This window comes from Sarcophilus harrisii, chromosome 3 (genome assembly GCF_902635505.1).
Source record: "Sarcophilus harrisii chromosome 3, mSarHar1.11, whole genome shotgun sequence".
NCBI lineage: Eukaryota > Metazoa > Chordata > Mammalia > Dasyuromorphia > Dasyuridae > Sarcophilus > Sarcophilus harrisii.
Window position 1 is genome coordinate 414,676,591 of NC_045428.1, and position 11,717 is coordinate 414,688,307.

At 34.3% G+C, this 11,717-nt stretch overlaps 1 pseudogene; it reads left to right on the plus strand.

The window, feature by feature from the left end:
• The first annotated feature begins 3,503 nt into the window (after positions 1-3,503).
• On the plus strand, positions 3,504-3,820 carry LOC111719753 (annotated as a pseudogene).
• The last annotated feature ends 7,897 nt before the right edge of the window (positions 3,821-11,717 follow it).

Genomic DNA, 11,717 nt, shown 5'->3' on the forward strand with positions numbered 1-11,717 from the left:
TATTGGGCAAAGGCTTGCAAAATCATAGCTTTTCTAAAAGATTATTGGTAAATCAGTTACTTATTCAAATCCCTCCTCCCCCCACATTTCACCTATAAGCTGAAATGAGAAAATGACTATTTTTCTATATATTAAAGCAAAAATGGATATTTTTAACTACATGAAAAATAAATATTGATAACATACTGTCCAAAGAAAATCTGGCTGTCTTTATTTTATTATAATGTCTTAGGATTCCAAAATGTCCCTACTATCTGCTGAATCATTGGTATGTACATTTAAAAAAATGAAGTGAATAATGTCATAAGACTATCCTCATGTCATTTATATATATTTTTAATAACTTCTGTTTATAACTCTTCTCCTTTGTAATTCAATTTTTGTTATGTGATTTAAGACACTATACCCAAATCAAAACTGGATCATTAGAGAAATAAAATCTTTGGAAGAATCAATCTAAAAGCTAATGGATACAAAATCACAAAATATTCTGAGACAAATAAAAATTTTTTTTATAATTTCACCATACCCACTTAAAAGAAGTCAGTTTTAGTTTAGAGAAAGTAAATGGGAACCCTTTGATTTTGGAAAATTAGAATCTTTTAGGGAAAGGGATAAAGAAAACACCAAAAAACAGAGAGTATTTCCAATTTTCTGATTATTCAAATCTAAGCTGATTTATAATTTCTATGAATATCCTTTATCCTTTTGCCAAAGATTTCCCCTCCTGCTACTAAGATGAAAAAAAAGTTAAGCAATTAATGATCTCATCAGAAAATGAGTGTCACCGTATGGGCAAGTCTGGAGAAAAAATTTTGAATAGTTCTTCATCTATTCTTCAGCTCTAATAAAGTTTAAGGAATACTATTAGAATTCATTAGATATGTGCTTGAGGTCTACACCTCCTTGCACAAAACTATTGTTAGTATGTTTCCTCTAAGTTACAAATTATTATTAGCCATTAAAAACCCTAACCAAGGATCAGCATTTGGTAGAATTGTATTTCTCTTAATTGCATTCTTATATTAAAAATATCACTGATCTCTTGGGAAAAGAATGGAGCAAAAGGATAGGCCATCAAAAGTCTATTCCCCTGATGAGAAAAGATATTCAACCAATAATGTCTGCTTGTTTTATGCTTATTTTATTCCTGTTCTCCCCATAAGCCTGAAGATAAAGAACATATAAAAAGATGAAGAACCCTCAATCAACTTTAAAGCCTTTTCTCCCTATTCAAATACCTTGCCCAATCTACCACCTTAATGCAGACAGGAATTAGAATGAACTCACAATAATCCCAACACCCTAGGATATAGCTGAGGCCAGAGGAAAAGAGGTATAATGACAAGCAGAGTTCTTCATACTGTTACATAGCAACCATAACCCACTCTGAGTTCTGGCTTTCCCACCCAACCCAGATCATTAGTTTTATTACAAAAGTCACATGAAGCTTCTCTGAATGCAGCAGAATCCCCTTTTCTGGTTAATCTGGTAGATGTGATATAATTTATTTCCAGGACACTTGATTATTACATAAAGAAATAGGATGGATTGGGATTCAAGAGTTATCATGCCCTTATCCTAGATATTGTGCTAGGTGTTAAGGATGAAATCACAAAGCAAAAAACAATCCCTACTCACGAGGAACTTTGATTCTAATGGGAGGGAGAGCAGTTCCATATAAACATATGTACAGAATCAATATAAATTCAATAAACACCCATGTATACAAACTAGTTAAATATAAAATAGTTTGGAAGGAAGGACACTAGAATGTGGAAGGAGGAATTAGGAAAGATTTTGAAAATAGAATTTGAAACAATACTCAAAAACTTTATTGGTGATACATGAAAAACAAGATAGGAATCTAATTTTTAAAAGTGCTAATGGTAGCCAGATATCTCTACAGAGAGGTGGGGGAAGGGAAGGAAAAAAGAGGAAAAAAAAGAAATCTACATGATAACTTTATTATATATATATATGTAAAAGGAATATCAAGTTACATACAATAGGTTTGCAGTTTCAAGTGCAATCATTTTTTATTATGTGATATTATAGAAATACTTGTTTTATCCCATAAGTTAAAATAAGTAAATCTTTTTAAAAAGTAATAAGATAGTTTTATAGAGATATTTAATTATTTGCACCTACATATGAGCAAGTTGGGCTCTCTGTAGAGATATCTGGCTACCATTAGCACTGGGGTGGCAGGAGGAATGGTGCAGGCAAACTAGACCTTTTCCACATATATCTTCTACTGCCACAGAAGATGTAAAATAAGTTTGGTGCCTTATCTTGACAAAGACCTGAAGTGTGCTTATGCAAATGAGTATGGTAAATGAGTTGCAACTTGTGAGTTATTATGAAATGGTGCTGGTTTCTGCATTCTCATTATTTCTTGTAAGAGAAATTGTGTAGAAGCAAACACAAAATTTGAACTATGCTCAAACTATTCCCAACTATACCAGTCATGTTGGAACAAATTCATGTTATTAAAACTTATAAGAGTAGGACTTACTGTCTATATATATATATATATATATATATATATATATAGTAGTGAATTTCAATCTTAGAGGGAAGACAATGATGTTAAGAACCACCAGGAATAATATATAATTATAGTATATAATAATTATAATATGTAAATTAAAAATAAGATAAATATTTTTTAAAAAAAGAGGTAAAGGGAAAGGTAGAATTTAAATTGAGTCTTTAAAGAAGCCAGGGATTTTAAGAAGCAGGGATAAGGAAAAAGAGCATTACAGAAATAGCGGACAGCAAGTGACAATGCATAGAATCAAGAGACAAAGGGAAACAGCAAAATGGCCAGGATCAATGGATCATAGAGAATATTAAGAAGAGTAAAAGAAGGGTAAAAAGGGGCAAAGGTGGAGAAGTGGATAAAGTGCCAGGCTCAGGACAGTAAGACTCCTTTTTATTAGTATGTGACTCTAGTCACAATCCCTGTTTGCCTCAGTTTCCTCATCTGAAAAATACGCTGGAGAAGGAAATGGCAAACCATTCCAATATCTTTGCTAAGAAAACTTCAAACAGATTTCTTTCAGTTGGACATGACTGAGTTGCCTAAACAACAACAGGTTGGGACATCAGGTTATGAAGGATTTTAAAAAAACTAACAGATGATTTTCTATTTGATCCTGAAAGTCATAGGGAGCTACTGGTGTTTATTGAATAAAGTGGCCACATGACTCAGACCTTCAGAATGGTTGCAGTGTCAGGGGAGAGAAGAGAACATATGTGACCTACATTATGAAGGAAAATTAAGGACTTAACAACAGAATGAATATAGGGGTAAAAGAAGATGAGGAGTTGAAAATACATACACCTAGGTGACAACCCTGAGTGACTGGGAGGATTGTGGAGCCCTCAAAGTCACAGGGAAGTTGGGAAGAGATGAGCACTTGGAGAAAAGATTATAGTTTTCCATGGTGCCATTGCTGTGGGCATGCTGGCTTCAGGAGGCTGGGTTGAGGGACAATATGTATTACAAATTCAGTAGCTTCACCCAGAATCTGGCTGGGTCCTGGGCTTTGGCTGCCTCCAGCCTTTAGAGGTTAAGTCCTATGGCATCCTCAGAAGAACTACCTATTATATTTGCTACACCAATGAAATTTGCCTCATTAACAGCTATGTATGATTAGGCTGGGAAAACAAAGTTCCAGAGCTGCAGAATTTTTTTCAGAAATCTGATAATATATATGTATCTGTCCACTTGAAACATGTTCTGTTGGACCACCATGGCTTTGGTACTGGAAGGGACCATAACTTTCTACTTGGCTTCATAATCCCAAAATAAATGAGTCAGGATTACTAAGATTGACTGATTGACTGACAACAAGAGTTTGGGCATAAGACCCTAATAATTTTTTATTTTTGAAACACCAGTGAATTTTCTGATCATGTAAGTTTATATTTTTTCAGATAGAATTGGAAGGCTTATTGTGTATTTTAATTTTTTTTTCTGAAAATAAGTGAATTATCAGAACATGTTAAAGATTAGTTATTATTTAAGCAAAGGTGATGATGCCCTTCTAATTTGGGCTCCCTTATTTCTTGAGAGCTGTGATGAGGCCACCAAGGATTTCTGATTGTGCCTATGCAGAGGCCGCTGCAAGTGGGGAAAGCTTTTTGGTAACCAGATGTGCTGGCAAAGGGAGGAGGGGATTCACTGAAGCCAGAACCAGTGACAGGAAGTTCTTTAACTTTCTAGTGCCAAAAATCTGTTCTTTCTGACACCACAAATTTCACTGGGAATTTAATTAGCTGTTAATTTGGGGAAATTTTCCATCTTGCAGTATGGTGTTTATAGAAATTATTTTTCTGTTAACTATCCATATATCCATAAATTTGTTATATCATTTCAAAAGGGTCATATGCCTAATCTCTTTAAATATTCTAGAAATGAAGATTCCGCCATGGAAACAGACTAGATCTTGATGAAAAATTTTATATTTTGAACTGTACTATTGTAAACTACATACCTGCCAGCTCTTCTCTTTTACTCTTGTTAAATGCAATAGCTTTGAAGTATCATTTATTTTTGATTGTGGAAGAAATACATCAATGAGAGAAAAAGAAAAGATAATGACTTCAGTTTTGGAAATGTTAAGTTTATGATTTCTATGGGACATTGAGTTAAAAGTGTCAAATAGGCAGTTGGAGATAGAGACAGAAAGTCAAGAGAGGCTGAATCAATAAATCTGAGGACCATTGATCTCGATTGAACTGAAAATTGAATCCACTAGAGTTGATGAGAATATTAAGTGAAATAGTATGGAGAAAGACCATTACAGAGTCTTATCAGATAGCTGTAGTTGGTAAACATGACTTGATTAAAGATCTAGCAAAGAAGACTAAGGAGTTGTCAGAGATTGAGGGAAGAGAAAACCAGAAAAGATCATTGTCAGAAAAACTTAGAAAGAATGATCAAGGAGAAGAGGTCAGTCAACAATTGTTGAAGGCTTAAGAGAGGTCAAAAAGAATAAGGATTAAGAAAAGATCACTAGATAAATTAAGAGATAATTGGTAAGTTTGTAAACAGCAATTTCAGTTGAATCATGAAATTAGAATCCCGACTGCAAAGAATCAAGAAAGTAGGAGAAAAGGAAGAGAAGGCACTATATGTTAAAGACAACTTCTTCAATAAGGTTAGCTAGCAAATGATAGAAAGATGTACCATGATGATTAGTGGGGATGTTTGTCTTGAATGAGGGTTTATTTTAAAGACTGCAGAGGGGAAGACTGAGGCATGTTTATAGGAAGTAAAGAAGCAGCCAGTAGATAGACAGAAATTAAATATTAGTGAGCCAGTAGAGAAGAACATTCTTTTGCTGGAGAAGGTAAGTTGGACGTGATCATGTGTGCATACACAGAAGTTTATTTTATAAAAAAAAAAGAAGGGCCACCTCTTCATGAGATGTGGAGGAAAGAATGGCATAGTAATGAAAACATCTTAAATGAAGTAAGATGGGGAAAAGGGAGAAAAGTGAACTCTCAACAAATGTTCTCAATTTTTTTCTGGTGAAATATGAGACAAGATTCTTAGGTGAGAAGATGGTAATGGAGAAGGTATGCCATAAGAGGCTTATGGGGGAATAAAAAAAAGTCGGAAAAGATGCTATGAGAAGTGGGATAATGATTTGATTAGGGATAAGTAACATAACAATATTGCCTTGCTATAGTGAAGGCACAGTTGAATTTATGTACCATAAATTTGTAGTGGACTGAATCAGCACAATGTCATTATTTTCTCTAGCTCATTCAGCAGCATGAGAATTGGAACAAAGGCAGCAGATGGTGGGGACTAATTTAAGGTTGGAACTTGAACATAATTGGGAATAGACTAAAGAGGCAAGGTACTGGAGAAAAAGCATATGGAGTTGAACTGGTTCACCAACAGGTCAAGATGGGGAATGGAGGAAAATATAGTCAATGCAGGAATGATAACCTGAGAAAGAATAGAGTGGGTGGAGATCACAGTAAGGACAAAGATCTGGCTTACAGGTCATAGAGCAGAGAACAATTTCAGATTTCATAAACATGGTCATGCAATTTTGGGTGTTTGCAAGAAAGGCTATGCTATTTTGTGTTTGGAAAGACAGAGTGGATCAGGGAAATGAGTAAATTGAAGAACTGGGAAGTTATGTTATATGAGGAAGTAAGTATCAATATGCATACTAAAGCTCTCTACCATTCTTATGGTAAAACTTGAGGAAGAGAGGCAGATGAACTGTCACTGAACTTATTGAAGAAAGGAGAATTTCCAAGGGATTAATAGATAGCTAGTGGGATCTCATTTGGGTGATAAATAAGGATTGAATGAGGATTGAAGATTGTGTGATGGCAGTATACAAATGGTCTACAGGTAGTATAATCAATAAGTTGGGAGGTGTGAGTGTGCAAGCAGTTTAGTGTCCCTAATGAGTGGATAGTCCTTTTGTACCCTAACCAGATCAGAGCTGACCTAAAGTATTATATTCTCTTTGGGGTCCAAGATTTTAGGAAAGCATACTGAAGTACAAACATAGAAAAACAAGGTAAAGATGAGGTACTATCTATTGGTAGATTATAGTAGCAGCAGCAGCACCCAACTAATCACCCATATGTGAAAACTTGGCCACATTTTTTTACTCTTTTCTATTACTTACCCTCTGATTCTAATTGTTTGGCAAATTTGACTTATTATACCTTTAGATTTTCATCTTCACTAACATTTCCATCATGCTAATTCAGACTTTGATTATCTCTCACCTGGAATACTCAGCTCTCTACACTCTCCAATCTAATCTTCATAAAACCAGAAAAAAATAATCTCTAATTTATAGATCTGATTATGTTTCTTTCCTACTCAGAAACTTTTGGTCACTACTTATTTTCCCTACATTAAAATGTATATATCTTGCCCTGGAATTTAAGGTGCCTCTCATTCTTCTATTCTATTTTTCCAAATTTCTTTTTATTTCACCCCCTTTCCCTCAGCTTATTTTCTAGATAGGACTGGGATCATAGATTTAGAACTGGAAAGGATCTTGGAAATCATGTATATCCTTCCTCATATTAAGATGAAGACATATCTCATCTTGAGAATGAACCACAAAGTTTGATGGTTTTCACAAAATCACTTAACTAGTAAGTGTTTCATGTGGCATTTTCGCCCAGATCTCCTTGAATACTAGCATTGTGTTTTACCCACTACTCTCTCACCTGTATTCCTAAAGGCTATGGCTTATGTCTGGATGCCCAGAACATGTTCAGTCCACATCTTTAGCATTTGAAAATCTTCTCTTTCTTAAAGATTTAGCTTTCATCCTCCTTCCTTCATGAAGAAAACCTTCCCTGACTACATCAAAATGGTCTCTTCCTTATCTTTGATATATTTGTCTCTTTCTTTTTTGTTCTAATTCCTTTCATGTTAAATTTTTGTATAGATATTCAGTTTTTTCTGTTACATTATAAAGTCATTGGGTATTCAGAGAGAACTAGCACCTCTGGTGTGAGAATCTGCTAAGCCCTTTCCAGGGCTCATCTGTCTTTGGTATCCATCTGACACTTAGAACTCTCACCTGTGGTGTCAAGAAGCTTTAGCGTGAGCAAAGTAGCCACACTTGGTTAAATTGTCTTGACAGACAGGCTAAAGCAGGTTGATGGTAATTGAGGGGTTCGACTGATGATTTGGGGAGATGTTTTCCCCAGGTATATGAAACTGTTGCCCAGTGGAATGGACGGTTGAGAAAAATTCCTTCCAATGGACATGAAAGAGGCTAAAGCAGACATTGTCAAGCACTTAGTACTCGATCAGGCATTGAAGACTCAAGGTCATCCACTGCATTCTGGGTCATTGCCAGTTGTATTGACTTTTATTCTGCCCCTGGATTTTGAAGACTCTGGAAATAACAATGAGGTTCACAACTTTTTGCAGCTCTGCCTGATGTAAATCCAATTCATGCACAAGTCAAGACATCACCCTGTGATGAGTTGAACATGTTAGCAAAGAAGAAATGAAGAAAAAAGTAAGAAAGAGATTAGAGCTTTGGAAAAAATGAAATGGACTGCTTTATGAGGTAGTAGCTTCCCCATTCACCAGAGGATTTCTAGCAGAGACTGGCCAAAATGTTTTTGGTAATGCTGTGGAAGGTATAGATTAGATCTGATTACCTCTGAGGTCCCTTTAAGAGGTGAAATTCTATAAATTCAGGGGAGATCAGTGGAAGTGGTGGTAATTGTTAATAAGAGTGAAAGTTAAAAATGGGAATAAAGGTATTTTTCAGCAGTCACTCTTGCCACAAAAAAAAGAAAGATAGCCAATGATAATGACATAAAAGTTAAAATAGCTCTGTGGGAGTGGGGTGGCAAGATAATAATAATAAACTATTTCTAGGAAAATTTTTCTATAATTGATTCTTCTGAAAGCATTCTAAATGAGATAATACTGGTGTAGTGATACCAACACAGCTAAAGCCAGGCCACACAGGAAGTTTAATGGTTTTAGGAACATTGCCTTAAGGTAAATGATTCTGCTTCGAGTAAAGACATAATAATCTGTTTTCTTCAGTTTCAACATGAAAAAAAAAAAAAGATGCTAGAATCTTCATTTAACCAATATATATCAGGTGTCTTCTCTGCATAAATTACTAATAGATGCTAGAAGATACAAATATATAAGTAATATAGAGCCTGCTTTCAGGGAGCATACAATCTAAGGGGAGAAAGACACAGACATAAATTGCTTGAATATAGAGGATATTGAGATAAGGTTAAGGAAGTCCAGGGAAACTACTATTAGAAATTTGAGGGTTGTTTTTTTGGTGGGATTGTAGTGATGGGCCATCAAGGAAGACTTCATGGAGGAAATAGTAATTGCACTCAGCACTGAAAAAAAGTGAACGGTTTTAACAGATTGCATGAAAAATTTATCCAGGAAATAAGAACAGTATGAAGAAAGCATGGAGATAAAAACGAATGAGATGAGAATGAAAGGTGGAAAGTAATCTATCCAATTTGCCTAGTGTGTAGAGTACATGGAGGGGAATGGCATGAAATGAGTCTGGAAAAGTTGGATAGAATAAGATTATAAAGGGTTTTGAAAGCCATATTTAAATGCTTTATTTGGTGGACCATAGGGAGACATTGAGTAGAAGACTGACAAGATCAAACAAGTGACTTATGGAGACTTCTTCATGAATGTCGAAAGGGCAACCTAAATTGAAGGAAGCTATATCATAGTGGGTGTCCTAAGAATATTTTTGTTCTAAATTAAGACATTCAGGATAAGACAAATAAAATGTTTCATTGAGGCCTATGAAGAAAAACATAGAGTAAACAATAATTAAGAATGATGTGCTGAATTACAGTAAGGAATATAAATTTTATAAGATAGTTTTGGGGTACTACTTATATTCTTTTGCATTGATGTTTAGCTGTTTATTTGTTTAAATAAAGGATAATATTTTCCTATAAAGTGAAAAGACAATTGAGTGGAGGAGTATGATGATCTGTCTTTTAGGTAACCATGACTCTGGAAAATCTAAATAGATCTAAGGACCATAAATCAAAGCACCACCTTATAATAAAAGTATCTAAGAAGAAATAAACAGCTGAACTGGAGAATCAAAATCCATATATTGACAATAAAATTACAGATGGTGAAAATCCTACTGAATTATTGAAGCAACAGAGCAAATAATACATCACTGTTAGAGAATCCATTTTGTTTTGAGGTATTTGTTCCTTTTGCTAATGCTGATTCCATTAATCAAAGCAACCTGCTGGTGTCAAGAATGATCAGATTCTTGTTTGAGGAAAAGCAAGTCTCATGATGTCTTGGCCCTATTAGGATAGTAATGATTAAGGACCAATATAAGACTAGTTCTATGGATTTTTCATCAAAGGTTGTCAAAGGGTACATTAAATTCACTTCTAAAGCAAGTTTCCTTAATGTAACATCCAATTCAGAAAACCCCCCCAAAACCCCAAAACATCCCAACTCATAAAAACTCTTCATTCAATTTTAAAGATAGTAGAAGAAATACCTTGAAGGGGAAAAAATCTAGATATGCTATTCAGATCTTTGTTATCAGGGTATAATATAGTAATATTATGAAGACTGCTAGGTGGCATAATGGATAGAGTACTGGGCCTGGAGTCAGAAAGATCTGAATTCTGAATTCAGTTACTTACTAGCTGTATGTGATTCTGAGCAAGTCATTTAACTCTGTTTGCCTCAATTTTCTCTTCTGTAAAATAAGCTGGAGGAAAAAATGGAAAACTACTCAGATCTCTGCCAAGAAAACCCCAAATGCGGTCACAAAGACTTGGATACAATTAAAATAAATCAGTGACAACAATAACATATTATGACAATCCTAATGGAGCTTAATTTTGGTTCCGCATTGTAGAAGGTCCATGAACTTGGATAGGAAAAAGAATATATTTCAATATCAATGGATTCCTTTGTAATTCTACGTATTTTATTTTATGCATTTAAAAACATTCTGGGAAAGGGTCTGCAGATTTTATCAGATTGCCCATTTTTTATCAAATTTGTGCCAGATTTTATCAGGCACACACACACACACACACACACACACACAAGTACAAACACACACTCCCTAAAAACCCTTATTTCAAAGAGACATTTTCTTACAAATATCTTTGTACTAATTTTTATAAGCATCAATGAAAATGGATGTAATAAATATGAAAAATAGGAATCATATATTTTCTCTATCATATGTGAACTCTTGGTAAAATTCTTCTATAACAGGTATAAAAAATTTTACCTTTAAATTATAGTAAATTTCAAGAAAATCCCAAGAAAAGTTCTCACCCACACTTTTTTTTAAACTTTGCACTTCTCTCTGTTCACAAACTGAGTAATTTTCTAAATATGCTACATAAGACATAGAGGCTAAAAAAGAAAAAAAATCTGGTCTAATTCCATGAAAAACATATACAAAGATAAATATATCTATATTTATTTATGTACATATATATGTACACATATTTTCACATACTCCTACACACACACACATATATACATATATGATTTTGTTATATATAATGGTTTTATGTGATAGAATATCATTCAACATAATTATTTTTTCTCACTTTGCAACATCCCTGTGAAATAGTTAACATTACTTCTGCATTAGAGCTTGCAAAAATTAAAGCATAGATAATGACTTTGCTTAACCAAGTGAGAAATAGCATATAACTTGGGACACCCTGCTCTAGACACCTGCTCCCTGCATTGTCTTTCTCCCTCAATTTCTTTACTCCTAGTTATTTGGCTTCATAAATCACAGCTTAATGGATATATATGATTACTCCATCCTTAGTGAACCAAGAGGTGAACATGGAGGAAAATACTGATAAGTTATTTTAGAAAAGTCTCAAGAAGAATCATTACTCTGTAATGGCCCATCAAATTCCAAAGGGGAGGAGGGAGAGAGGAAGAATGGCTAATTCAGCAATTCCTCAAAGCTGAAATGTAAAATATGTCCTGCCCTCAAGTGACTCATGAAAAACAAAATTAAATCTGATGAATAAACTAGTTCAACTTATGCAGGCAGGATAAATTGTGACTTCTTTTCCCTGACACAATATTTCTTAATCTATCATACTGTACTTTAATATGCCTCTATTCACTCTGTGAAATAAATCCACCAAAATGTCATCATAACACACATATTAAG